Raw genomic sequence first — 24,178 nt, forward strand, 5'->3', positions numbered from 1 at the left:
TAATAGCTGTAAATCCTGATTGTTTCTCATATTATTCTCTGAATGTTTAAAATTTTCTCAAAAATGTTTTCTCAAAAAACAAAAACAACAACAAAAAACCCAAACCCTACTAATTTCACATTTTAAAAAAACCAGGTCTTCCGCTTCTCTTGAAGAATGGGAATATCTGATAGCCCCTGGCCCATGCGCTAATTGCAGCAATGGGAGCTGAGAAACAGCTGCCTCTTTGGAGGACCTGAGCTCTCCAATCCTCCCCAATCCTGTTCCCTATGTCTCACTCCCAGCATGCTTTGCTCATTTGTACTTCCTGCCTGGCTCCTATAGGCATCTCTGTCTATAACCAAATTCATGTTCACATGATCTGACTAGAAAGGCCTACCATGCTTGCCCATATTTTTATTTTTTATTTTTTAATTTATTTTTAAAGATTTTATTTATTTATTTGACACAGAGAGAGAGATCGCAAGCAGGCAGAGAAGCAGGCAGAGAGAAAGGGGAAAGCCGGCTTCCCGCTGAGCAGAGAGCCCCATGTGGGGCTTGACCCCGGGACCCCAAGACCACGACTTGAGCCGAAGGCAGAGGCCCAACCCTCTGAACCACCCAGGCGCCCCAGCCTATCTTTTTTTTTTTTTAAGATTTTATTTATCTATTTGACAGACAGAGACTACAAGTAGGCAGAGAGGCAGGCAGAGAGAGAGGAGGAAGCAGGCTCTCCAAGGAGCAGAGAGCCCCATGCGGGGCTCGATCCCAGGACCCTGAGATCATGACCTGAGCCGAAGGCATAGGCTTTAACCCACTGAGCCACCCAGGCGCCCCCCTATCTTTTTAAATGACACTTACCAAGGTCCTGTAATGACAGGGAAAATGTTTATCATAAATGAAAAAGCAGTTTACAAAACTGAATGCATGCAATCACAATTCTATAAAAATAAGACACATCACAATATCAACAGTGGTCCACTTTAGGTGATGGGACTAGAGGTGATTTTCCCTGCTTCTTCAACATTCCTGTGTTTTCCAAATGTTCTTTAATGAGTATGCGGTATCTTCAAATGGGAAAAAAATAAAGGCCCAGCAATTTACCGGAAAGAGGCCTGCAAGTGCACACTAATGCATCTTTAATCAATGCATTCCAATGCAGTGTCCTTTAAGAACAGACCAGGCAACCACCTGCCAACTGCCTCGCCAGAAGTTCAAGGACTCAGAGTATCTGGAAGGCAGCTGAAGTCATGTGGGCCATCCAAAAAACCACTGCAACTCTCAGGCAAGAAGATAAAGCAACTCCCTATTAAGCAGCCCAAAACAACTCCCTGTGCAAGTTTCTCCCAGGGGAAGTGGCTGCTTCTATTCTATCCACCTCATCACCATCAACACCACTCTCTCACAGCTGCTGCTAAGTGTATTTGAAGTACCAGGGCTCCTTGTTTGCAATCCCTGAACCACCCCAAGAGAGCAAGTCCAATTCTGGGCTCCTGGCTCCCGTAATGGCCAGTGATCACTACAGGAGTTACACAATTTTCAAAGCAGGATTATTCAGCACCTGTTGAAAAAGAACTTCACTGCCCTGCAGAACTTTTACAAGCACACTGGATTTGTGTTGAGGGAACACTTCTTTATCTGCTTATATATGCATAAAATATATTTGAAGGGATATTCATGAGCCAGAAAACAACACTGGTTGCCTGTAGGGAAAAAGCTGTATGGTGAGGGCCAAGAGTAGGAGAGAGACTTTGTATGTCTACCCTTTCCATCTCTTGAGTTTGGTTTCTTTTTTTAAGATTTTATTTATTTATTTAACAGAGAGAGGTCACAAGTAGGCAGAGAGGCAGGCAGAGAGAGAGAGGGAAACAGGCTCCCCGCCGAGCAGAGAGCCCGATGTAGGGCTCGATTCCAGGACCCTGAGATCATGACCTGAGCCGAAAGCAGAGGCTTAAGCCACTGAGCCACCCAGGTGCCCCAGATCTCTTGAGTTTTAAATTGTAGGAGTATACTGTGTGGTCAGAAAAAATAAAATTATGGGAAAAAGAAGATGGATAAAGTTGGGGAAGTTAATTAGTAAACTAATATCCAGGTCCTAAAACTCATTCTTTTCTTCTTTTCACTGGCCACCATGGACATAAGGTAATAAAATGTTTTGAGACGCCTGGCTGGCTCAGTCGGTGGAGCTTGTGACTCTTGATCTGTGTCGTGAGTCTGAGTTCCACTCTGGGTGTAGCGATTATGTATAAAAATAAATAAATAACTTTTTTTTTTTAAAGGAAAAAAAATGTTTCAATTGATGAACAAAGCCCTAGGAGTAAAAGTACTTATCTCAACTTTCTGGAGAAGAGTCATAAAGCCCTTCCATGGGGTCTATGGCAATGACAACTTTGATATTCTAATGTCATTACAGTCTGTCATGTAGCCTCAGTCCTAAAGGCATTTAGAGCAAAGATGGCAAAATACCAGACTAATAAAATATAGTCTGTTGTTATTACAGGCAATGTTTATAGCTAGATAGTTGTGCAAACTGTCTAAAAACTTTTTAAACTGTCCCTTACAGTACATATGAGAGCCACATCTTCTCAAACTGGCAAAGACTATTTGAGAAGAGTTGGAGTAATCAAAACCTTCAGTCAATCAATCAATTGATTGAAATGTAATACTCAGAATGTTATAATCTCTTGAAATAGCAACTCCATTTCTTGGAAGTATTTTAAGGACATTAGTAGTGGAATATATGTGCAAGATGTACATACATGTTTATAATTATTACAGTACCTTCTCTGACCACCTAGAAATTCATTAGTAAAGGACTGGTTATGACACACCTCTACAATGGGAAGTTATGCAGTCATCAAATAGGCAATACACCTCTAGGTATTTAGTTATAGGAAGATGTTCATGACATTTTGCTGATGCAGGCTACCAAACAGAAGAGGTATTATGATGTGATTTATGTTTACATGTGTACATGCACATGTTCAGAGAAAGATCTCAGGGAAATGGTATAAAGTCATGGTTAAAAGCATGAGCTTTTGTGTTCAACAAGACAGAGTTTGAATTTCTGCACTGCCACATAGCTACAGAATCTTGAGAGTTACAGAAGTTATAGTTTCTTACACAAAATGCAGTTAATAACACCTATCTTAAAGAAATGTTCTATGGATTACATAAACTAATAAATGCTCAATGCTTAGCCTAGTGCAAGATGTGTAATGAATGCTCAGGGAATGCAAGCAACACTGATCTCAGGGGTGAGCTTGCAAGCGATTTTTTTTTTTTTTTTTGCTTTCTTTGGCCTTTTTGATAGGTACATATATTTTGTTTCTTATAATCAAGTGGGAAGACTGCAATAAAGCTATTTTTTCTTTGGGGGAAAAAAGTTTAGCACCTTGATTTCTGGTTAAGTGTCTTAGAAAGACAGGTTACTTATCTGGAAAAAAAACCTACAAAGGTCACATAAAAGAAGCATGAACAATAAATTCTTGTCCTAAATTCAAATTGGCGTCAGGCATGCCCTATCATTTGATAACCCAAACAGGCAAACAAAGAAAGCATTTATCTAGGGGGAAAAAGAGGGAAAGAAATCCCCCCCCTTTTTTTTTTAAGCTTTTATTTATTAATTTGACAGAGAGAAATCACAAGTAGACGGAGAGGCAGCCAGAGAGAGAGAGAGGGAAGCAGGCTCCCTGCTGAGCAGAGAGCCCGATGCGGGACTCGATCCCAGGACCCTGAGATCATGACCTGAGCTGAAGGCAGCGGCTTAACCCACTGAGCCACCCAGGCGCCCTCCCCCCCCCTTTTTTAAATCCAGTTGTGAAACATTCTCAAAATACATTAAAAATATATTCAAATCTAGAGGATACTCCTCATTAGAATCTGGGGTTTTGTTATATTCAATAGTCACAACTCATAGTTTGTCAAGAGTTTAATGTAGGGACACTTGGGTGGTTCAGTTGGTTAAGAATTTACCTTCGGCTCAGGTCATGATCCTAGGGTCCTGGGATCAAGTCCTGCATCTGGCTCCTTGCTCAGAAGGGAGTGCTTCTCCCTCTATCTGCTGCTCCCCCTTCTTGAGCGCTCTCTCTCTTTGACAAATAAATAAATAAAATCTTAAAAAAAAAGATTAAAAAAAGAGTTTAATGTATATTCCTCTTCTAATCCTCAAAATCACCTTAGGAGGGATAGAGGTATTAGCCTTATTTTAAAAAAAAGGATGGGGGGCGCCTGGATGGCTCAGTGGGTTAAAGCCTCTGCCTTCAGCTCAGGTCATGGTCCCAGGGTTCTGGGATCAAGCCCCACATCGGGCTCTCTGCTTGACGGGGAGCTTGCTTCCTCCTCTCTCTCTCTGCCTATCTCCTCTGCCTACTTGTAATCTGTCTGTCAAATAAATAAATAAAAATCTTAAAAAAAAAAAAAAGGATGGGAGATTCAGAGAAATTAATCTGTTCAAGGTAATTAAGTGGAACGGTCAAAATTCAAAACTAGGCTTATCTTATTAAAGACCTACATATGAACTTACTCTGAACACATACACATATGTATATGTACATTTGTGTATCAATATATGCATAGATTACAACAATTCAAGTCATATAGGTAAGTATACAGTAAACAAGTAATCTACCCCCTACCCCTTGGAGAGATACTCAATGCATGTGCAAAGCATTAATATATCTATATTGCTCTCCCACCTTTCGTTTGTTCTTTCTTTCTTTCTCTTAACTCAATCATATGTATACTATTTATATTCTCCATTTTACTTTATAGATCAATGAGGTAATTTCTGCACCACCTCCCCTTTTAAACAGCTGCCCAGATGTCATGGTTTGGTTGCTTTATAACGTTTTTGATGGGGCACCTGACTGGCTGAGCCAATAGAGCAACTCCTGATCTCAGGGTCATGAGTTCCAGCCCCACAGTGGGTGTAGAGTTTACTCCAAAAAATAAAATAAAATAAATTTATAATATATTTGATTATTCAACTCCTGAGGGATCTTCTCATGGTTTCTGGTCTTTTGCTCCTGCACACAATGCTGCAGGAATATCCTGAGCATACACCTTTAACTACAGGTAGGAGTAAGGAGCAGGATCCTTTCCCAGAGGTGGAAAAGCTACACACGTTCCTCTCTTGACAGAAGGTGCCATCTTACCCCAGTAACAATCCCCCTGCTGTCTCACTAATTCCCCCACTACCAGTGCACCCTGTTGCCCACACCACCCCAACATACAGAACTTACACTCTCAACCACCACAAAACTATAAAGCCAGATAAGCCTTCCTGCCAGGAACTTCTTATTGGATGTACTAATCCAGGAAAGAAATAAAGTTGTTTCCCTGCTAAAAATGTACACTCTGTTGATGTAAGACACTTAAATCAACCAAATACAACATCTAGCTCTTGACTGGGGCCCTTTTTGGATCTTGATTCATAAAAGTCAACTGTTACAAAATGTATGAGATAATCAGGGACATCTGAACTGGATATTAGATGATGTTAAAGAATTATTATGGGGCACCTGGGTGGCTCAGTGGGTTAAAGCCTCTGTCTTCAGCTCAGGTCATGAGCTCAGGGTCCTGGGATGGAGCCCCACATCAGGCTCTCTGCTCAGCAGGGAGCTTGCTTCCTCCTCTCTCTCTGCCTGCTTCTCTGCCTACTTATGATCTTCATCTCTCAAATAAATAAAATCTTTAAAAAAAAGATTATTACCTTTTTTTAGGTGTGTTCTTTAAAGAAAGTTCTTCCTTTTAGTCATACACACAAAAGTGTTTTCAGATAAAGTTATGTGTTGTCTGGGATCATAATAAACTAGGGTAGGGCGGGGTGGATGGGAGGTTATCGGTAGAACAGAAGTGCTATGTGCTGATAACTGCTAGAGGTGGGTAATTGGTTCACGCCTCATTATACTATTTTATTTTTATGTATGCTTGGAATTTTCCAAAATGAAAAAAAAAATGCCTTCTGACCAATGCTTTGCTTTTCTTTTTTTTTCCTCTTTTTTCTACTTTTAAGAAATTTATAATTGTGGGGGTACCTGCCTGGCTCAGTCAGTTAAGCAGCTAACTTCGGCTCAGGTCATGATCCCAGTGTCCTGGGATGGACCCTGGATCAGAGTCCCCACTCAGTGGGAGGCCTGCTTCTTCCTCTCCTTCTGCCTGCTGCTTCTCCTACTTGTGTGCTCTCTGTCAAATAAACAAATAAAATCTTTAGGGGAGCCTGTGTGGCTCAGTGAGTTAAGCCTCTGCCTTTGGCTCAGGTCATAGTCTCGGGGTCCTGGGATTGAGCCCTGCATAGGGCTCTCTGCTCAGCAGAGAGCCTGCTTCCCTCTCTCCCTTACCTGCCTCTCTGCCTACTTGTGATCTCTCTCTCTGTGTCAAATAAATAAAATCTTATAAATAAATAAGATCTTTAAAAAAAAGAAATTTTTAATTGTAGTAAAAAAACCCCACACTTACATAAAATATACCCTTTTAACCATTTTTAAGTGTACAGTTCAGTAGGTGTCAATTACATCCACATTGTTTTGTAACAGATCTCTAGAACTTTTTCATCTTGCCAAACTGAAACTCTATACCTATTAAACAAAAACTCCCTGTTTCCCCCTCTCCCCAGCCCCTGTAAACCACCACTGCACCTTCATGTTGTATCATGTGACGAGATCACCTTGTTTTTGGAAGGCTAAATGATATCCTATTGTACATATATGCCACATTTTTTAATCCACTAATCTGTCCATGGACATCTGGACTACTTCCACCTCCTGGGTATTCTGAGTAATGCTGTAGTGAATATGGGTGTGCTCAATGACTTTTCATTTTTTTAAAAATGTTTTTATTTGAGAGAGAGAGAGAGAGTGCAGTGCACAAGCAGGGGGAGGGGCAGAAGGAGAGGGAGAGAGCAAATCTCAAGCAGACCAGGACCCGGAGATCATGACCTGAGCTGAAATCAAGAGTCCGATGCTTAACTGATGGAACCACCCAGAAGCCCCTCAATGACGTCTCATTTTAATCAGACTGCCTTCCAGGTGGGCAGAGAGCCACAGCAAAATCTACATTTAGAAGAGGGAAGTGGGGGCGCCTGGGTGGCTCAGTGGTTTGGGCTGCTGCCTTCGGCTCGGGTCATGATCTCAGGGTCCTGGGATCAAGCCCCGCATCGGGCTCTCTGCTCCGCAGGAAGCCTGCTTCCCTCTCTCTCTCTCTCTCTCTCTCTCTCTCTCTGCCTGCCTCTCTGCCTACTTGTGATCTCCTTCTGTCAAATAAATAAATCAAATCTTTAAAAAAAAAAAAAAAAAAGAAGAGGGAAGTGACCTGGAATACGGAGGGAGAGATCCTGGCACATCAGAGATTGAAACCCATGCCCATTGTCCCAGCTCTGGGGCTCCTCATGAGTTCCCTCAGGCCTCCCAGCCTATCTGCTGTCTGTAAAGTGGGAAGACCACCAACACCAGGCCTGCTGCCAGGGGAGCTGTGTGAGGATCTGAGGAGACAAGCATTATAGGGCCTAACCTGCAGGAGGGGCTTCCGCCCCGACGCAATTTAGAACAGAAAAGTCCTGAGATGGGGAGTGGGAAGTAACCTGGCACACCAAGTTAATAAGTGGCAAAATACCTAGAAACCAGGTCTACCTGGCTCCAAAGTTCATGGCCTTTTTTCCACACCAGCCTGAGATATCAGTCATCAGGTTGTCTCTTCACATTTTTTTTTTTTTTTTTACCATTTCCAGGCACCACCTGTATTATTATTTACTCAAGGTTTTTCTTTAAATCTACTTTCTTTTTTTTTTAATCTACTTTCTTTTAACCCAAATTTATTCTTAAAAGAAACTTTGTATCACTAACATGCTAGAAAATCAGTATCACATGCTGTAAGTAGAAGGTAACTATGAAAATAAATACAAGGACACATAACAATGTTACTCAGTTCTAGCCAGCACTTTAGCTTCCCTAAGGACTGAGGTCTGATCTCTCTGGGTTGGAAAGCCAGCTTAGCAAGTGTTAAGAAACAGACAGGAACCAAACAAATACTCTTCTAGACACAGAAGAATAACCAAATGAGCTTAAAATGGAATAATGCTCGGAACACCTGGGTGGGTGCCATTGGTTAGGCTCTGACTCTTGGTTCAGCCTCAGGTCATGATCTTGGGGTCCTGACATTGCGCCCTGCTTCGGCTCCACACTTTATGCTGAGCGTGGAGTCTGCCTAGAGTCTCTCTCTCTCTCTCCCTTTCCCTCGGGCCCTCCCTCTTCCCAAATAAATAAACTTCTCTCTTTTTAAATTTTTTTTTTAAAAGATTTTTATTTATTTATTTGACAGACAGAGATCACAAGTAGGCAAAGAGGCAGGCAGAGAGACAGGTAGAAGTAGGCTCCCTGCTGAGCAGAAAGCCCAATGTGGGCTCGATCCCAGGACCCTGGGATCATGACCTGAACTGATGGCAGAGGCTTTAACCCACTGAGCCATCCAGCTGCCCCACATCTCTCTTAAAAAAAAAAAAAAAAAAAGATTTTATTTATTTATTTGAGAGACAGAACGTGAGTGACAGAGTACAAGCTGGCAGAGGCACATAGGGGGAGGGAGAAGCAGGCTCCTTCCTGAGCAGAGAGCCCAATGTGGGACTCAATCCCAGGACCCCGGGACCATGACCCAACTGAAGGCAGACACTTAACCAACCGAGCCACCCAGGCATCCCTCAAATAAATAAATCTTTAAAAAAAAAAAAAAAAAAAGGAATCATGCTCATCATGCCAGTCAATGTAATTTAGGATGTTGTATTTGAGTGCCACCAAAAATCTTCTCTTGTCCCACTCTGGTTTAACTCTACAGAATCTAACTCCCTCTAGATTGCCAAAATCAGAATCCCATTTTATCAAAATTTCTGGTGATCTGTATGTACATTAATGTTGGAGAAGCTCTGCCTACATGTGCCACCTCTAGAGTAAACAGTTCCCAAAGTCGATGAAGCAGAATATCCTATAAGTTACAGGATTTATTTCAGTAATGTGACAATGGAAATACTTTTTTTTAAAACCCTTTCCAAAAGTCCACCAGTACTGTCATGGCTCACTGCCTAGGACCGCAACAATATGCGCGCTCTCCCAGCTCACACAGTGCCCACACCTGACAATGTATGTACAGCATTTCTGGTTAGTCACCAACCAACCAACAGCCTGTTCAAGGAATGGAGGGTTGAAATAGGACCACCTTCTGGGTCTTACACACTGGAAATTCTGTATCAAAAAGAAAAGTAATTAAGGACAAACAGCAAGGAAGGCTAAGAAAAATTATTAAAAGATCCTTATGGCATGTGAATTATATTTCAATAAAGCTGAGGTTTTAAAAAAATTATTTTAGAAGCGCCTAATAAAATTTTAAGAAGGAAAATGAACACTTCTCCTTTAGAACTTTTTCAAGTTCTAACTTTCTTCAAAGTATTTATTTAGAATTGTTCTCTTATGCGGCTAAGAGAGAAGCAGAGATGTCCATTAAAGCACTATACGTGGGGCGCCTGGGTGGCTCAGTGGGTTAAGCCACTGCATTCGGCTCAGGTCATGATCTCAGGGTCCTGGGATCAAGTCCCGCATTGGGCTCTCTGCTCAGCAGGGAGCCTGCTTCCTCCTCTCTCTCTGCCTGCCTCTCTGCCTACTTGTGATCTCTCTGTGTCAAATAAATAAATAAAATCTTAAAAAAAAAAAGCACTATATGTGATTATAAAAAGTTGGGAAAAAACGCCCAGTGCTAGGGAGAGTTTACTATAAACATGGTAACATGGTTACGAAATGTTAAATGAACATTTCCAAGTGGAAAAATGAAAGGTCCGATTTGAGTACATTTATCCGAAAGTGTCTTTGTAAGTAGACAAGTGTGCTGAAATGGACATAGGATACCATTTTCACTGGTAATCCCTCCCCACCAAATTGTAATAATGTCTGCTTTTGCAACTTTATTTAGACACTGCCTTATTCAAAACATTATTGAAGGAGGCTACCTTTATAATTAAAAATTTTTAACAATTAAATCATCTAGTTTAAGGAAATTGTCAGAAATGCAGACAAAGGTGTATGCAAAGATAATCATCAAGATATTCTCTGTAGCATTATTTATAATATTCAATATTGAAACTAGCCTAAAAGACAATAATAGGGGAAACAAGTAACAACAGTACATCCCAGAGAAAAAAATATATTTAGGATATATTTGCCTTTGGATAGTAAAATGTTACAGTGATTAGTTCTGGGTGGTAGGATTTAAAGTGAATCTTTGAAAGTCTTTTTTGTTTTTTTAAGATTTTATTTTTACATGATCTCCATACGCAACATGGGGCTCAAACTCACAGCCCTGAGATTAAGAGTCACATGCTCCACCGCCTGAGCCAGCCAGGGGCCCCCAAAGTGAATCTTATTTAATCTTTTCAGGACTTTCCTCATTTTTCCTCAGCACAAATTCTTTATTTTTATAATGAGGAAGAAAAATTATATTTTAAAAATGCTGGAAATTAATTAATTAATTAATTAGAAATGCTAGCAAGGGCGCCTAGGTGGCTCAGTTGGTTGAGCGACTGCCTTTGGCTTGGGTTATGATTCTGGAGTCCAGGGATAGAGTCCCGAGTTGGACTCCCTGCTCAGCAGGGAATCTGCTTTTCCCGCTGACCTCTCTCCTCTCATGCTTTCTCTCTAATAAATAAATAATAAAAATAAATAAATAAATAAAATGCTGGCAACTGAAGAAATAAGGAAGGAAAAACATGATGTATTTTAGGCTAGAATCTGATTCGTTACTGCAGATCTTGCAAAACCAGTAACTAAGCGCTATCTTCTTGCAGTTATTGTAAGTAACCCGAACTGATACTTCATCTCACCTGAATGGAATCTTTTGTGATTTACTAGCTAGGTTTTTTTGCTTAGGTTATTGAAATGTGTTAAGTAATGACTACTGCAATCCACTCTACTGCTGGAGACTGTGCTAGAAGCTTTTAGTTTCTATTTACTTTATTCCCACACGGAAGCCCCAAAGAAAGCAGTTCCTGGAACCACTGCTGAAGGTGATCTGAAGGACCCCAGAGTAGGTAAGAGCAGGTCGTGTCTCTACTCCCAATAATCACTACAGTTTCTAGTCCCCTTGGACCGGCTTCCATTTATACACTGTGTTCAGAGATGACAAAATGCAAATGCTACAAATACCCTGCCAAAAACTTTAAAAATAAAACCACACCCACCACAATTATCACTGGGTGCTCTCTAATGCAAACTCTGATTTAAATAAATCAGCATACTAAAGATAGATCTGCCTGTGTGTGAAGAGCTCAGTGCCTGCAGTGTGACAAAGTGTGGAGACACAATGTGTCACCATGACTAACTGAGCCTTAAACATGAGCATCCCGAGCTGCAGTGCAGATGTGTGACGCTAATAAGATGAGCTGATTGCAATCACTGATCTCTGGCTGCCAAGAAATCTGGTCTAAAAGCCCCACCCTGGAAGGTCTGGGTGAAAGCCCAGCATGAAGTCACCAAGGAAGAAGAAAATACCACTCAGTTCCTCGCTCAGTCTTCCAGGCAGGGCTGGAAGAGCCTTAGAAGGCTGTCCCAGGTCCTTGTTTTGTGTATATAGAACCTGAAGGCCAGAGAGGTTGAGTTACTTGCCCCAGGTCACACAGCAAGTGGCAGAATCGCTACTAAAAGTCTTGCCCCAACTCCTCAGATCCTACCTCCTTTTCACACCAGAATTTCTCATGATTGCATACCTTGACCAAGAAATCTTTCTAAGACTCTGGGGAGATCAGGAGATATGGAAAGGAAAATAATGAGCCCATGGCAGAGAGGGAAAACTGAGGCGCCACAAAACTGAAGCCTTCGCGGTCAGTCAGCGGGTGGTACAGGACTTGGGCTGCCCTCTTCTCACCCATACAGATGTTATCACCACCATCAAGAAACAGTGTAGGGCCAAATGACTCAGTACAAGCAATACAAGCTCACAGTTCCCACCTGCGTCAGCTGTTTTGGCCTTGAGTGTTGGACTGCTAAGAAGTGTCAGAGGTGGCTTATCTTATAAATTGGAAATCTGGGGGCGCCTGGGTGGCTCGGTGGGTTAAGCCGCTGCCTTCGGCTCAGGTCATGATCCCAGGGTCCTGGGATCGAGCCCCGCATCGGGCTCTCTGCTCAGCAGGGAGCCTGCTTCCTCCTCTCTCTCTGCCTGCCTCTCTGCCTGCTTGTGATCTCTCTCTGTCAAATAAATAAATAAAATCTTAAAAAAAAAAATAAATTGGAAATCTGTTTACTGACTATTGGTCAAGTGATTGATATCCAGGTTCAGTTAACAAAGCTCAAGGGTTTTTCCCCTGATTTCCTCGAACACTCTTTGAAGTCACACTTTTTTTTCTTCAAATGAATAGGGTACTTTTTTTTTTTTTTAAGATTTTATTTATTTGTTTGACAGAGGCACAGTGAGAGAGGGAACAGAAGCAGGGGCAGAGGGAGAGGGAGAAGCAGGCTTCCCACTGAGCAGGGAGCCCCACGTGGGGCTCAATCCCAGGGCCCTGGGATCATGATTCGAGCCAAAGGCAGACGCCTAACAACTGAGCCACCCAGGTGCCCCTGAAGTCACTTTTTCATCAGCATTTGACATTGGTTACCCACGAAGAGAAGAGAAGGGCTCCAGACAAGACAACAAGGATATACTGTTCCCCTGAAAGATGAATAAACTCAGTGGTAGAAGGAGCAACGGACTTGGACTCAGAAGATCTGGGGAAGTTATTTTACTTTTGTATGCCTCTACTTTCTTCTTCTGGAAAGTGAGATTCATATCAGTACCCATGTTCAGGGCTGCCTTGAGGACCAAAAGAGACAATCTGTGTCAAGCACTTATGACAGTGCTTGGCTGGATAAGTGTAGCCTAGTCCTATTACTTTTATTATAATTATCATGGGGAAGACCTAGTTTTGCCACTTATTACCAAAAGAGTGCACCTGAAACTCTTAACTCATGCAGGACACATTGGGGGTTTTGGTAAAATATAGCCTGGTGAATTAGCTAGGTCCAGAAATCTGAAAAGCTTTCAGGGGCCATGGGTACTTCCATCATGTAAAACACACTCTCAGAAGCAAGGATCTACCTAACCCAGCACCTAACAGGTGCCTAACACTGACAAAAACAAATGACCTCTTAGCATCTCAGTGCCTCGTCTGTAAACTGAGGGTAGATCATATTCCATGTGGTCTCCACTGGCGGGCATTAGTAAATAAGAATGCACAGGAAAGAGCATTCTGAACTGCTCTACAAGTGGAGGTGATGGGATTATCAGTCTTAATATTCCCAGGGTGGAACTTACAACATTGCAAAGCCTAAATTTACAAGAGCAATTATTAATATGTATGAAAAAAAGGCTTAAATTCTCTTGCTCAGAAGAGATCCTCCATTCAAGGATCCTCTAGGAATTCTGGCAGGACACAACAGCTTTTCAAGGGATCCCCAAATCAAAAGCTCTGAAACTTTAGAAATGTCATTTGATGGCCAAGGAAAGAACCACTTTGGCAAGGAAACTGTGGCCATGTGAGGCACTGATGGTGAGCTTCTCCAGCCATTCCATTCTCTCTCCCCAAGCTGGCCGGCCTCCTTCCAGGCTTCATCAGCCAAGATCTCGAGTCAGGACAGCAATGGCAACAGCATGAGACAGATGGGCACTGCCCTGGCAAAGCCCACGCCTGCCACTCCACAAACTGGCCAAGAGCCAGCATGCAAGAAGAGCAGGGCTTGCGGATGTCCATGGTGGGGGCTTCTGTGAGACGCATCCGGCTGTCCTGCAGTATGAGCTGGGCTCTCCTCCCCCAGGACTATAAGGTATGACTATAAGCAGGTTCAGCGCAAGCCAGCGATCATTCTTCCTCACAGGGGACCTTACCAAAAGTTCTTTGATCATTTTAGAGGCAGATGGCACCACCATCATCTACCTAACTGCTTGGGCCAAAAACCCAGCGGTCATCATGGATTCTTACGGCTCTTCTCCCAACCACCATCCTGCTGCTCCTGCCCCCAAAACACCTCCCAATTCATGCTCCTGTACCCATCTCCAGTGATACCCCTCTAGCAGGCCACCATCACCTCTCTACTGGCCTCCTAACTACCCTTCTGGCTGCCATGCTTACCTCCTTAAAATTCATTGGCCACAAAGAGGTCAAAATGATTTAAAAAAAAACAAAAAACAAAAAACAGGGGCGACTGGGTGGCTTAGTCAATTAAGTGTCTACCATAGGCTAAGGTCATGATCCCAGGGTCCTTAAGATAGAGTCACATAGGGCTCCCTGCTTAACAGGGAGTCTGTTTCTCCCTTTGCCCCTCCCTCCTGCTCACGTTCTCTTTGAAATAAATAAAAACCTTAAAAAAAAAATAGACTATTGTCACTCCCCTTCTTAAAGCCTTCAATGGCTTCCCATGCTTTTAAAATCAAATCACAATCACTTACTCTAGCCTATAAGCCCTATAAGACCTGAGGCCTCTCCTCGGCTCACCTTTCCCCTCTCCTCCTCTACCTCCAGCTCACCTGCTGCAGCCGCTTGGAGCCTTTTTTCAGTTCCCAGAACTTACCAAACTTGTTCCCTCAGAGCCTTTACCCTAGCTGTTCCTTCTACATTTCCAAATTGGCTGGCCCCTTCTGGCTGCAAATCTCAGCAAAAGTGTTACCACCTTAGGGGCACCCGGGTGGCTCAGTCACTTAAGCATCCGACTCTTGATTTGGGCTCAGGTCATGATCTCAGGTTCTGGGATCAAGCCTCACATCAGGCTCCCTGCTCAGAGGGGAGGCGGCTTGGGAATTCTCTCTCCCTCTGCCACTCCCCACTACACCTGGGCGTGCAGGTGCGCTCTCTCTCACTAAATTAAATAAATGGACTAAAAAAATTGATTAAGAAAAAAAGTCAACACCTTACAGAGAGGCCTTCTCTGACCATCTAATTAAAGTAGCAGTGTCAAGGGGCTCCTGCGTGGCTCAGTTGTTCAGCATCTGCCTTCAGCTCTGGTCATGATCCCAGGGTCCTCAGATCGAGCCCTGCACTGGGTTCCCTGCTCAGCCGAAAGCCTGCTTCTCCCTCTCCCACTCGCCCTGCTTGTGTTCCCTCTCTTGCTATTTCTCTCTGTCAAGTAAATAAATAAAATCTTTTTAAAAATAAATAAAGTAGGGACGCCTGGGTGGCTCAGGTCATGATCCCAGCGTCCTGGGATCGAGTCCCACATCGGGCTCCTTGCTCGGCAGGGAGCCTGCTTCTCCCTCTGCCTCTGCCTGCCATTCTGTCTGCCTGTGCTTGCTCTCTCTCCCTCTCTCTGACAAATAAATAAAATCTTTTAAAAAATAAATAAATAAATAAATAAATAAAGTAGCAGCGTCCCAATCCCCATAAGAAGCTACTGTTCCTGGGGCACCTGGGTGGCTCAGTGGGTTAAGCCGCTGCCTTCGGCTCAGGTCATGATCTCAGGGTCCTGGGGTCGAGTCCCGCGTCGGGCTCTCTGCTCAGCAGGGAGCCTGCTTCCCCTCTCTCTCTCTGTCTGCCTCTCCGTCTACTTGTGATTTCTCTCTATCAAATAAATAAAATCTTTAAAAAAAAAAAAAAAAAGAAGCTACTGTTCCTGACATCACTGTTTTAGTGTTTTCACAGTCCTTATTTCTATCCAAATTACCTTGTTCATTTATTGGTTTATTTCTCCATTGCTGCCACTGGAATGGAAACTGCATGGAAGCAAAGACCTCATCTACCTCTGAACCATCATATCGCCAGGCTGCAACAGGGGCCGGACACATATGAGGTGCTCTGCAAATGCGGTGTGAGTAAAACTGAGGCAGCATAGGGCAAGAGCACTGAACTTGGAGCTGGAAGACCCAATTCCCAGGTGAAACAGGCCACTTACTAGCAGCATGGTTTCTCTCATCTTACGTTCCTTGACTGCAAGATGGGGATCTTACATCTTCACCTTACCTTCCTTGTAGGGCTACTAATAATACCAAATGAGTGAAGGCACACTTAAACACTTTTGTAAACCAGTAGGCACCATACAGAGAGCATTGTATTATCAACCAGCGCAAGAGAAGGTTCTTTCTCAGGGACCGAGGCACCCAACAGAAGCCTAGGGACACAAAAGAAGACTTGTGGACCAGAAGCTTTACTCTGCAGTAGCAGTAAACACAAGATAGGAATTCATTTAAAGAAGCCAGATCATAGGGCGCCCGGGTGGCTCAGTCATTAAGCGTCTGCCTTTGGCTCAGATCATGATCCCAGGGTCCTGGGATCGCCCTGCATCTGGCTCCCTGCTCAGCAGGAAGCCTGCTTCTCCCTTTCCCTCTCCTGCTCCCTCTGCTGTGTTCCCTCATTTGCTCTCTTTGTCAAATAAATACATAAATTCTTAAAAAAAAAAAGTCAGATCATTTCCAAAGCCAGTGATATGCAAACTAAGTTCTGGGGCCCTTGAAGTATAGGGCATCAGGACCGATTTCCACATCCTCTGTTGTGCTCAGCACAGAGGGGTTTAGTACACATTTACTGAACTGGGAGCTGGGCTACCACCTGACATCCTACCATCAGCTTTCATCTTTCTTCTCAACCCATTCTGGCATGGGGTTGCAGGTTCCTAGAGCCACCCTGTACTAACACTAACATTTACGTTATACTGTGACAGCCACTTTTTCAAGCTTACAGCGATCTCCTGAGGTGGACAACCCTCGTGCTGTGAGCACATACTTTATTCACTCACTAACCGTAAATAGAATAAAGAGTATAGGTGCTATGTTAAGCCCAAATAATAATGGCTAACATATATCAAACATGCCGCTGAGCAGGGAGCCAGATGCAGGGCGATCCCAGGACCCTGGGATCACTTTACCTGTATTACATGTATTAAGCTTAAATGAATCCTCACAACAGCCATACATGGTGGATGCTATTATTAACCCCATTTTACAGATGAGGAAGGCGCAGCACAGAGATGAAGTTTGTTGATCAGTGACACGCAGCCTGGAGGCGGCAGAGCCAAGCTTTGAACCCAGACACCAGATTCCATGTTGTTAAACCACTAGCTTGCCATTAGAATTGCACAACATCACTGAAGGGCCCTTCTGATGTCATCTAGCCCTCTTCTTTCATTTTAAAGAGGAGGGGACTGAGGGACAGAGAAGCCCCCTTTTAAACATGCCAGCTCTTTTTTGAGGTCCACACTTTGGATGATATCTATTTGAATGAAGCTTTATATAAGACCTTATTTCCTTGCCACTGCGGGGGGGGGGGGGCTCTAGCCATAGCAGTTAGAAGAAACAGAGAATACCTGCTGGCTTTGTAACAGCTGTTGTTGAGAAAGCAGAGACATCAGGATACAGGGGAGAAAATATGGGACTTACATGGATTTACCACCACTTTATAAGGATAAGATTCTTAGGCAAGTCATTCACTTTTCTGAGCCTCAGTCTCCTCGTCTGTGAAATGGGGATAACATCACATATACCTGTCCAAGTCTATGTGAAGATTAAATGAGATAATGTACCTGAGAAGTGCTTCTTAATTATACATTTACAAATAGCGATTAAGCTTTAAGCACCTTCCAAGAGACATTAAAAAAAAAAAAAAAAAGAAAGAAAGAAAGAAAGAAAGGACACACCCTTTTGCTCCTGAAGGATTAACAAAGCCCAAGTATTTTGAAAATGAGACCATAAGCTCAGTCATCTACAAGAACTTGAACTCACGGTCTCCACGACCAGGGCTACTTGCGCAGGGCCGCCTCGCCTTCCCTGCTCGGACCAGCATGGAGAAGAAAAACCGGGGGCAGTGGGATGTCAAAAGCGGAGGAATACACATAAGAGCCCGTGCTCTGCACACTTCAATCCCACCCACCTCAAAGTCATCTCCAGGAAGCCTCGCCCAAACCTCCCCACATGCCTCCTAATAAGCTTGCAGGACACTTACGATGCGCCAAACTACCTAACATACCCTGTTTCACGGGCTTCCCTCCGTGGTTCATTAACTCATTTTACAGATACAGAAAAGGCGGCTCAGAGATTAACTTGCCCAAGACAAGGCCACACAATTACTAAATGGAGGTGCAGTCTCCTACTCAGACACTCTCGACTTGAAACCGGACTCTTGGTCCTCATGTCAGGGTGCCCTAAGAATTCTCCCTCTCCCCATTCAGGACATTTTCAACGTACACACCTCATCATCTTAACCACTCTGAGCAGCAAGTGTTCGGAGATCCCTGAACGGTCGACCGAAGCCTGACAGGGGAAGGGACTTGCCCAAGGTCACACAGTGAGCCGGGGCAGCGGCGAGGTTCAGACCCCAGGCTCTCGCTTCCCCGCCTCTCTCCAGAGCTGGGTCCCTGACCACGGCCGCAGACCCCGCCGGGTGGACCCCAACCCCTCGCGGCCGAGCCTGAGGGTCGGGCCGCACCTCCGCCCGAAGGAGGAGGGGCGAGGCCGCCCAGACAGCCGGAGGATGCCCGGGAGGCAGGGCAGAGGATGCTCCCGCTCGTGAAGCAGCAGAGCCAGGCGGCGGCTGCGGCGCGGGCCCCCGGGCAGACGGCGGGCGGCCGGCAGGATGGGCCTGCCCCGCGGCAGCCCGGGCCCCTCCCGGACTCACCTGCGGCGCGAGCCGACAGCTGGCGGCGGCGGCGGCGGCGGCCGCGGCGGCGGGGGCGGCGGCAAACCCCGGGCTCAGCCATTCCCCGCTGCCCCGGATGGGGAGAGAAGGCAGCCGCTCACTTCCTTAGCAACCCGGCTCAGCGACCCACTTCCTTAGCAACCAGTGTCAATTTCAATAACTTTATTGGAACACGAGCGGCGAACAGGGAAACCGGCGGAGCGGAGCCAGGCCGGGCACAGTACTGGCGCTTAGTAGGTTCCCAACGCGCCTGGGTCCTTTCACTCAACCAAGAGGTGTGAGGCGAGCGCGTCGTGGAATGCCTCCATCTGCCAGACTACCGTGCCTCAGTTTCCCCATCTGTAAAATGGAACTCACTGCCTTGGTCGCGCCACAGGATTTCAGCCGCCGCCGTTTGACCTTTCCGAAAGCGCTTTCACGTTCATTATCTGACTTAAGCCCTGAACTGCTACTGAGATTGCTCTCATTTAGGGTCAGTCACTCAAGCCGAAAACATTTAGGGATTATTCCTGCCTCTTCTCTCTCCTTCACCCCCTCATCCACTCAGTCACCATCTCTCTCTCTCTCTTTTTTTTTTTTTAAGATTTTATTTATTTAACAGACAGAGAACAGAGATCACAAGTAGGCAGAGAGGCAGGCAGAGAGAGAGAGAGGAGGAAGCAGGCTCCCTGCAGAGCAGAGAGCGCGATGTGGGGCTCGATCCCAGGACCCCGGGATCATGACCTGAGCCAAAGGCAGAGGCTTTAACCCACTGAGCCACCCAAGCGCCCCAGTCACCATATCTCTTAATCTATCTCTCAGATATCTCTCCCGTCGGTCCACCTTTCTCCATCTTCAGTGCCACCGTACCAGGCCAGGCCACTCTCCCCTCACCTCTAGATTGGCTGAAATATCTGCTTCTGTTCATGTCCAGCCCTGCCCTGCCAAGCCATTTTCCCCTAAGGCTGCCAGAGGGATCCTTTCAAAAGGTAAAAGAAAGCATGTCATGGGGCGCCTGGGTGGCTCAGTGGGTTAAGCCGCTGCCTTCGGCTCAGGTCATGATCTCAGGGTCCTGGGATCGAGGCCCGCATCGGGCTCTCTGCTCAGCAGGGAGCCTGCTTCCCTCTCTCTCTCTCTGCCTGCCTCTCCATCTACTTGTGATTTCTCTCTGTCAAATAAATAAATAAAATCTTTAAAAAAAAAAAAAAAAAAAAAAAAAAAAGAAAGCATGTCATGGTCATGGCTTAACATCCTTTGACAGAACCTCGTTGCTCCTAGAATCAAATCCCAAACCCCTATTGCTTCCTACAAAATTGCTATAAATCTGTTACAGCCACGTTGGTCTGAAAGGCCAGTCTAACCACCATCCCCTCAAGAAGAATCCATATGCTGAGGCCCCCGGGGGTGGCTTCCAGGGTTACGCCTCTCACTCTTGATCTCAGCTCGAGTCTTGATCTCAGGCTCATGAGTTCAAGCCCGGTGTTCAGCTCCATTCTGGGTTTGAAGCCTACTTATAAATTATAAAATAAAATCCATATGCCATTCCCCACCAAACAGAAAGCTCCATAGGAGCAGAGTCTGTTTACTACTATAGCTGCCATGCCTAAAACTTTGCCTAGTCGATAGTAGGTGCTCAATAAATACGTGTTAAGTATTACATAAATGAATACCTGAGATGCTCTTCCTTACCCCACACCCTACTTTTGCTTACTCTAGAAGATATTGCTACCTGCTCCCCAGAGCTTTTTTCCTTGCTCCTGAACACACAAGTAGACGACATTTCTCAACCTTCCTTGCAGTTAAGACCAATTTCTGGCCAATTGAGTATGATATGCACATTCTCAGACCTGGTGTATAAAAAATTCCTGTATACTTGTTCTCACTTTCTCTTCTTTAAAGTGAAGAACTCAGGGTGCCTGGGTGGCTCAGTGGGTTAAAGCCTCTGTCTTTGGCTCAGGTCATGATCCCAGCATCCTGGGATCAAGCCCCGCATCCGGCTCTCTGCTCAGCAGGGAGCCTGCTTGCCTCTCTTTCTTTGCCTGCCTCTCTACCTACTTGTGATCTCTGTCAAATAAATAAATAAAATCTTTAAAAAATAAATAAATAAAGTGAAGAACTCCATTGAACACCTGAAACTAACATAACATTGCACGTTGACTAACTGGAATTAAAATAAAAACTTAAAAAGAAAGTGGGGCGCCTTGGTGGCTCAGTGGGTTAAGCCGCTGCCTTTGGCTCAGGTCATGATCTCGGGGTCCTGGGATCGAGTCCCGCATCGGGCTCTCTGCTAGGCAGGGAGCCTGTTTCCTTCTCTCTCTCTCTGCCTGCCTCTCTGCCTGCTTGTGGTCTCTCTCTGTCAAATAAATAAATAAAATCTTAAAAAAAAAAAAACAAACCTTAAAAAAAAAAAAAAAAAGGGAAGGACTCCAAGGCCTTAGGAGATCAATGAGACATCCCTTAAAGGACAGCTTGCCAGAAGCTAGCCAACCCCTACCATTTAAGATGGACAAGAAAATAAATTTTTGTTGGATTCAGTGATTGAGATGTTGATGCTTTTCGTCACAGCAGTTAGCTGATCCCAAGTAAGATAGTTAGCTGATCCCAAGTAACTCTGAATCATCTTCTGGGTTCCAGCTTATTTCCCTTATCCTGTTAACCTACTGTACTATCCTATCCACTGTTACTCGATATTAATCAAGTCAGTAAATCATGTTTTCCGTATACTGACTACAAATACTATTTTCTAGGGTGCCTGGATGGCTCAGATGGTTAAGCTTCTGCATTCCGCTCAGGTAATGATCTCCGGTCCTGCTCAGCGGGGAGTCTGCTTCTCCCTTTCCTTCTGCCTCTCTCCTAACTCGTGCTTTCTCTCTCTAAGAAATAAATAAAATCTTTTTTTTTTTCAAAGATTTTATTTATTTATTTGACAGACAGAGATCAGAAGTAGGCAGAGAGGCAGGCAGAGAGAGAGGAAGGGAAGCAGGCTCCCTGCCAAGCAGAAAGCTCAATGCAGGGCTCGATTCCAGGACCCTGGGATCATGACCTGAGCTGAAGGCCGAGGTTTTAACCCACTGAGCCACCCAGGCACCCGAAATAAATAAAATCTTAAACAACAAAAAGAAAAATACTGTTTTCTACTGAATCAAATAATATGTTTATGTTTATGTTTCCTTTCTTCCACATCTTTTGGTATTTTCTGAGGTTAGTAATTGCCTTTTTTTTTTCTTTTTCATTACTTTTCTTTGTAGCTACTGTTAGTTTAGTTGTTTGTTTGTTGTTGTTGTTGTTGTTGTTTTGTATAGTGTCAATAAATCAGGCAAATACTTAGCAGTGGATTTTCCAGATGCTTAGACACAACAAAGAGTCCATGAGTTTTGTTTTTTCTTTTGAAGACCTTGGCTCCAATCTGGACTGGTGCTCACCAAACCTAATGCACAACTGTCATACTTGCTCTTTCCTGTGTCTGTCTCCTGGATTGGATTTCCCGTTCCTTGGATCCAGCGTCTTCCAGTTTTTAGATTTACTCTTCATTTCTGTGTAGCACATTTTTTAGCAGATTCCTGAGAAAAGGCGCATGGAAGCAAATATGTTTAGTCTCACACATGATTAACAGTTTAGCAGGGTATAGAAATCTAGGTTGAAAATTATTTTCTCTTGGAATTTTCAAGGTATTGCCCTATTTTCTTTTTGGTATCTATATTTAAGAGCTCTAACCCTGTTCTGAATCCTGTTCCTTTGTATAAGACTAATTATTTTTTGGGTGGGAGGTCGGGGTACCAGGTGGTGGGTATTATAGAGGGCATGGATTGCATGGAGCACTGGGTGTGGTGAAAAAATAATGATACCATTATGCTGAAAATAAATAAATGGAAAAAAAAAAAGAAAAATTGAAAAAAAAGACTAATTATTTTTTTAATCTTTGGAAGCTTTTAGGCCATTCTCTTTATCTATAATGTTATGATATTTGATGATGATTCTTTTCAGTGAGTTTTTTCCCTCGTTGTGTCAGCTGAGTCCTTTCAATCTGGAGACTTGTATCTCTTTGTTCTAGGAAATTTTCTTATTTCTTTGATGATTTTCTCCTCTCTATTTTTTTCCCCCTCTGTTCTCTCTTTCTGGAACTTCTCTTAGTCAGAAGTTGTATCTCATGGAATGAGCTCTTAATTTTCTCATTGTTTTACTCTTATTTTCCCTCTTTTTGGCTTTTTTTCCCACCTACTATCTGGGAGATTTCCTCCACTTTAGCATTCAACCTCTCAGTGGAAGGATTCTGGACTCACCTTTCAGTCATCAATATTCCCTTCTGCAGACTCTAGGTCCTAACTTCCTCTCTCTGTAAAGTCAGTTACTTCTTGCCCTCTGTCTCTGTCTGCTAAAAGCTTTCTGAAATTTCTGGACTACTAATGTCTCCCTCCTGTACCATTAGCATCGTGGGGTGATACATTATTTTTTAATTCCTTATTGTCATATAAGTGGAGTTCATATAAATGTCATCAATCCACTGTATTTAACAGGATGTCTGTTTTGCTTCATAATTTTTAAAAAAAGGTGGATGAAAGGGGATGAATAGGTATCTCCTAGAAAAAGAACAGAAAACATGGCTTTTAAACATATGAAAACATGCTTCTGCTCACTCATATTAAAGCAAATGAAAATTTAAACAACCATATGATTTTCCCCCCACGTAATCAGAAAGAAAAAGAACCTTTGATAACGCACTCTTGATGTGTTGATGAGAGTCTGGTATTGGTTGTGTCCTCAGCAAGTTGTATGACTCTGTTTGAAGGAACAGGATTAGTAGTAGTAATAGTAGTACTAAAATGTAGAGTGACTAACTCATCCTGGTTTGCATAGGACTTCCCTTGTTTTAGCACCAAAAGTCTCATATCCCAAGAAATCCCTCAGTCTGGGCAAACTGGGGTGGTTAGTTATCCACTGCAGTGATATATATATATATATATATATATATATATATATATATATATTTTAGATATTACTATTATGTTCCTTTTCCTTTTCAGATTGTGACCCCCTTTCCATCCAACCTGGACTGGGAGGCATTTATTGCTCAGGGAAGAGTTGTTTCAGAAGAAAAATAGGGAAAGAAATTTCTGAGTCCCCAGATTCCTGGAGGGAGACTCAGAATGAAAGAAATCTTGACAAGTCAGAGCAGAGATTTGCTAAGTTTGAGGGAAGCAGGGGGACCTGGGTGGCTCAGTTGATTAAGCATCTGCCTTTGGCTCAGGAAATAATCTTATGGTCCTGGGATGGAGCCCCACTGAACAGCAGGCCTTCTCCCTCTCCTGCTGTCTGCCACTCCTCCTGCTTATTCTCTCTCTCTCTCGCTCTGTGTCAAACAAATAAGTAAAATCTTAATGTTAAGAATGCAACAAGGAGGGGTACCTGGGTGGCTAACTGGGTTAAGCCTCTGCCTTTCACTCAGGTCGTGATCTCAGGGTCAGCGGGGAGCCTGCTTCCTCCGCACCCTCCCCACCCCACCGCCTGCTGCTCTGCCTACTTGTGATCTCTCTCACTCTGTCAAATAAATAAATAAAATCTTAAAAAAAAAAAAAAAAGAATGCAACAAGGAGAATG

General features: G+C 43.8%; 1 protein-coding gene across 1 annotated transcript in view; it reads right to left on the reverse strand.

Annotated features, from left to right (window-relative positions):
• Window positions 1-18,720, reverse strand: part of KIF3B (kinesin family member 3B) — a 44,063-nt gene extending 25,343 nt beyond the window's left edge. The window contains exon 1 of the mRNA XM_059133574.1: window positions 18,584-18,720. The gene's annotated coding sequence lies outside the window, so the exon portion shown is untranslated. The remainder of the gene's footprint in view (window positions 1-18,583) is intronic.
• Between the last annotated feature and the right edge of the window lie 5,458 nt (window positions 18,721-24,178).

The sequence above is a fragment of the Mustela lutreola genome, chromosome 9, assembly GCF_030435805.1.
Source record: "Mustela lutreola isolate mMusLut2 chromosome 9, mMusLut2.pri, whole genome shotgun sequence".
NCBI lineage: Eukaryota > Metazoa > Chordata > Mammalia > Carnivora > Mustelidae > Mustela > Mustela lutreola.